Below are 6,000 nucleotides of genomic sequence, written 5' to 3' on the forward strand. Positions count from 1 at the left end.
TTAAGGGGTTAATGATAAACTAGCAATGTGTTCACATGTTGTCCTTCCAGAGGGGTCACTGTCCCTCCTCCAGTGTCCACAGGTCTCCAACAGGTCACATTATCAGAACAATTTATGGCAAAATCGCGGCAAAAATTGTGCGGTTTTACCGCGATTTACGAAAAATCTAGTTAAAACCGCGCAATTTTGCCGCGATTTTTCCCAAAAATTGTTCTGATAATGTGACCTGTGGACACTGAAGGAGGGAAAGTGACCCCTCTGGACTGTTACTATACACATGACCCAGCCCAAGGATAGACTGCTGATCAGGGGGAGAGAGGGAGGACAGGGGACATCACTCACCTCACATGAAGCTGCTCTGTGTTCCGGAGGCCTGTCAGCTCTTGGCCCCGTCCTCTCCTGTGCTGGGGGCGGAGCCATAATCAGGTACCTTCATCCTCAGCAGCACCCAGCGGTCAGTCCACCCCTGGCCCCGATACTAGTATCGGGACATCCCTATTTATTTTAAATTGGGGGGGCACGGCCTGATCTAGGAGGGGCCATGGCCCCCTCTGGCCCCCCCCTAGCGATGCCACTGCTCGACCCTAATGCAGCCATATTACCAATGTCTCCCATATACATTCCAAAACCTCTACCCGTAAGTAAGGTAAATCAAAATGGGCACAAAAAGCTCTAACTGGACAAAACCCAATTCTTTTGTTGAGTCAGATGGTGAGTCCTCAGACAATTCATAGAACTCTAATTTTAATGACCCCTCTTATCAGCCTGATGATGAGGGAAGTGATAATTTTGATGAGGACAGCGCTAATAATTCTGTCCTACGGGATAGCTCTGGTTCTCCATGTTTTGGCCCGGCCCATGTACGCAATCCAAGATCAGGAGAGTAAATGGGGATCGACTTCCAGAGGATGGTGGGTCTCCATGGCGCTGACCAAAGACGGACACGTCAAGTGAGTAAATAGGGATTTTATTGGGAAAATGCAACGCATATGAAGCCGCGCAAGTGCAGTGAAACGCGCTGCATTATCCAAATAAAATCCCTTTTTACTCACCGGACGTGTCTGTCCTTGGTCAGCGCCGTGGAGACCCGCCATCCTCTGGAAGTCGATCCCCATTTGCTGTCTACTTGGTTGGGAGGCTGCAGACCGGACCATATTACTCACCCACGCTGACCATTGTTGTGTGTGAGCTCACACAACCACCTAGGGTAAGAGGCTCATTAAAAGCAACCTTTTTCTCACGTTCACCAGGGTGGTTTTACGCTATGGAGCGCTCTCTCTTGTTTTTATAATATCAGGAGAGTGGACACCCAATCCTCCTGTTGCTCAATTCTTAAACACTTGAATTAGAAAGGGCTTGGATAGATCAGCCCGTAATAAATTGAGGGCGGAATACCCCCATCCCTCTCTTCCATTTCTTGGTTCCCAGACACCTGATGTAGATCCTATCCTAGTCAGGTATCTCCAAAAATCTGGCATTAACCCTAAGAAGGGGATTGATAGATCCACTTAGAGGCTGGGCCCAAAGGGCCATCGGGGGTATTTATCATCGTTGCTTTGGTAGGCAATTTCTGTAGGCACTTTTCTTGCTTTTGGTTTTGCTTATGTGCAACATATTTATTATACTATCACAGGGGGTTGATATATTTGGCTTACATAAGCAAAAAACAATAAATCACTTTTGAATACCATTTTTTTTAGCACACATACGCAAAAACCAATAAATGACTTTAGAACAGCCCTTTGTCACTCCACCTCAAGTCGCAGCTGTGAAAAAAATTTGAGATATATATATATATATATATATATATATATATATATACATATATATATATGTGTGTGTTTATTACTTTTTTTTACAACTTTTTTCCCCCTGAATGTACTTACCCATTTTTTGTTTGTTTGTTTTTTTCTTCTCATTTCAGATCCGTGCATCCTGTGGACTTCTTCAGATTAGGTGGACTACAATGAACCACATTTTTTTGGTTTAATATTAATAAAATGTTTAACGAGGGCTTGTGGGGGAGTGTTTTTTTGGAAAAAAAAGTTTTTTAAACGTGTTTTTTTTTAGTTTACTTTACAGGCATAGTAGTGGAAGTCGTCTTATAGACGAAATCCATTAATAAGCCGGGCTTAGCGTTAGCCCCAAAAACAGTTAGCGCTACCCCCCCAAATTTTACCCCGGTACCCACTACCACAGGGGTGCCAGGAAGAGCCAGTACCAACAAGCTCGGAGCATCAAAAATGGCACTCCTGGGCCTAGGCGGTAACAGGCTGGTGTTATTTAGGCTGTGGAGGGCAGAAACAATGGTCCTTGCCCACCCTGGTAACATCAGGCTGTTGCTGCCTGGTTGGTATCTGGCTGATACTGAAAATACAGGGAACCCTATGCGTCAACAGCCTGACGTTACCAGGGATGGCGAGGCCTAGGCCCAAGAGCACCATTTTTGATGCTCTGGGCCTGTTGGTACCGGCTCTTCCTTACACCCCTGTGGCGTTAGGTACCAGGGTAATAATTGGGGGTTAGCGCTAGCAGTTTTTGGGGCTAACACTAAGCCCTGGCTTAGTAATGGATTCCATCTATAAGACAGCTTCCACTACTAAGCCTGTAAAGTAAATAAAAAAGCAATACTTTTTAAAAACTTTTATTCCAAGAAACACTCCCCACAAGCCCTTATTATCCATTTTGTTAATATTTAACAAAAAAAGACGCTGGTCATCGCCGTAGTCCACCGAATCCGAAGAAGTCCTCTGCATACATGGATCTGAAATTATAAGGAAAAAAACCACAGAAATTGGTTTGTACGTTTATGGCCCCCTTCCTTTGGGAAAACGCCCATAAACCAGCTTTTCCAAACAAGGGGCCTCTAGCTGTTGCTAAACTACAATCACCATCATTTGTAATTTAGCAAGAGCACCCCCCGCCCACCAGCTCATCTCCCCAACCCCCCCAACTCATATCCCCCTCCAGCTCATCTCCCTCCCACAACCCCCCACTTATCTTTCCTCCGCCGCTTATCATCTTTCATCCGCCGCATATCATCTTTCCTCCGCCGCTTATCATTTTTCATCCGCCGCTTATCATCTTTCATCCGCCGCTTATCATCTTTCCTCCGCCGCTTATCATCTTTCCTCCGCCGCTGGTCAGCTTCATCTTTGCCTGTACATCTCCCACCCCACCACTTGCTGTTACAGGACTACAACTCCCAGCATGTCCTTTCAGTAAGGACATGCTGGGAGTTGTAGTTGCAGCGGTGAGCGGGCCGGTGGTAGATGCAGGCTGTCCGGCTCCACGGAATATGAAACTACAGTGTAATCTCATATCTCCCGGTCTGAGCTGTGATTGGCTGGTCAGTCTCAGCCAATCACAGCTCCGACCGGCCGGCCTGCATCTACCACTGGCCCCCTCACTGTTGCAACTACAACTCCCAGCATGTCCTCACTGAAAGGACATGCTGGGAGTTGTAGTCCTGTAACAGCAAGTGGCGGGGTGGGAGATGTTCAGGCGGCAAGATGAAGCTGACCAGCGGCAGAGGAAAAATAAGCGGCAGAGGAAAGATAAGTGGCGGAGAAAATTTAAGCAGGGAGTTGCGTGTGATAAACGAGCAGGGGGAGGCGAGCTGGGGGGATCAGCGGCGGAGGAAAGATAAGTGGGTGGGGGATGACCAGGGGGAGATGAGAGGGTGGGGGGAGTCGACAGGAGATGACAGTGGGGTGGGGGGTAAGACGAGCGGCTGCAGAGTGATGCCTGTCCGGGCTCCTTTGTACAGCTGTGATTTCATATTTCTCGCCGGAGCCATGAACTCGGCTCCCAGCGGGAAATATGAAATCCCGCTCTCCTAAGCAAGTTTTGCAAGACAGCTCCGGGCTGGCTTACATTTACGCTGCTTTGGAGGCGGTTGCGACTTTTTGTGTTCCCTTTCATTTGATAAATCCCTGAGCACTGCAAAGTGAAAACTGAAATTGAAGATTTTCCTACTCTTCGTGATGGAAAATATAGATTTCATGAAAGACAGGAGGCGAACATTATCCCTCCCTTTGTTAACCCTTACCCTTTTAATAACATATTCATAGATTGTTCTTTTAGCTGATTAATCTTCGTGGAATACTACCTCATCGATGGATCTTCCATTCTTCAAAGCTGATTTACAGATTTATACCTATTGTTATGGCTATCTCATTCTAATCTAAACACCTTGGATCCTTGCAGAACCTCATTTCGAGTTCCAGTTTCCTATCTTCACAGAATGTTGGAAGATTTCTTCATATCTACCATTATTTATGAACTTGTGTGTTGTTTATCTTGTACCATTGCAAAGAAAGAGGCATAGCTTCAGTTACACCGTCTTATGTCACATAGCCTCTACTCTGATTGGTTACTGTATGTTAATAGCATGATGCTTACGCAAAAGTTTTTTGCTCTGTATTCCATACTAAATGTTTTGCAGCTGAGTTCAATAAAGAGAGATAAAATGCATAATGTTCGCTTCCTGTCTTTCATAAAATCCGCTTCAGTCACTTGAATAGACTGAGCAGCTATATCAGTTAGGGATGAGCAAATCGAATCTGACGAATCTGAATTAATTACGAATTTCAAGAAAAATTTGCTTCACAACTAATTCAAATATTGCCGAGATTCGATCGCATGAATTGCTTCATTAAACTCCATTTAGTGTGGTCCAGGCTCCAGGGCATCTAAGATGGCAGCTCCACATGTCAGGACATGGGGCAAGGAACGCTGGTTAATAGTGCAAGAGTAGGGCCTTACAGGGGAAGTTTTTCCCCCCACCTTTTACAATGGACCATGCGTTCTTCCCTTCCTCCTTTTAGAGGTCTTTGCATCACATCAAAACTTAGTGGTGTAGGTGGCACATGGTGTATTTTGCACACCTTTCCTTTTGTTTAATAAAATATAAAATTGGGGTATATATATTTTATCCTAACAATATTATTCAAAGTTAAGTTTTACGTAATGCATATGCTCAATAACACTTTTTACAAAAGAGACCATTTTCTTCGGCCTACCTGCCTCAGCTACTATTCTGATCCTGCCACCCGCCTGATGCCACACATTTGATGCCAAGTTTTTTTCACCCACCTTTGTCGCCGGTTACTGGTATTGCCACCCACCACCCCACTCTGTCAGAAGATCACTTTCAGGACTCCTGATGCCGCTGATGCCACCTTCAGGCTGTCTCATTCTGCCACCACATGTTCTCCTCATGCAGATGCCACCTCCAGGCTGTCTCATTCTGCCACCATATGTTCTCCTCATGCTGATGCCAGCTCCAGGCTGTCTCATACTGCCACCATATGTTCTCCTCATGCTGATGCCAGCTCCAGGCTGTCTCATACTGCCACCATATGTTCTCCTCATGCTGATGCCAGCTCCAGGCTGTCTTATACTGCCACCATATATTCTCCTCATGCTGATGTCAGCTCCAGGCTGTCTCATACTGCCACCATATGTTCTCCTCATGCTGATGCCAGCTCCAGGCTGTCTTATACTGCCACCATATATTCTCCTCATGCTGATGCCAGCTCCAGGCTGTCTCATTCTGCCACCATATGGTCTCCTCATGCTAATGCCAGCTCCAGGTTGTCTCATACTGCCACCATATGTTCTCCTCATGCTGATGCCACCTCCAGTCTGTCTCATTCAGCCACCATATGTTCTCCTTATGCTGATGCCAGCTCCAGGCTGTGTCATTCAGCCACTATATGGTCTTGTCTTGCTGCCGCCAACTCGAGGCTGTGCCATTCAGCCCCTATAAGGTCTACTCATGCTTCTGCCACCTCCAGGCTGTGTCATTAAGCCACTATATAGTCTCCTCATGCTGCCACCACTTCCAGGCTGTGTCATTCAGCCACTATATGGTCTCCTCATGCTGCCGCCACCTCCAGGCTGTGTCATTCAGCCACTATATGGTCTCCTCATGCTTTTGCCACCTCCAGGCTGTGTCATTCAGCCACTATACGGTCTCCTCTTGCTGCCACCAAC

The sequence above is a fragment of the Hyla sarda genome, chromosome 4, assembly GCF_029499605.1.
Source record: "Hyla sarda isolate aHylSar1 chromosome 4, aHylSar1.hap1, whole genome shotgun sequence".
NCBI lineage: Eukaryota > Metazoa > Chordata > Amphibia > Anura > Hylidae > Hyla > Hyla sarda.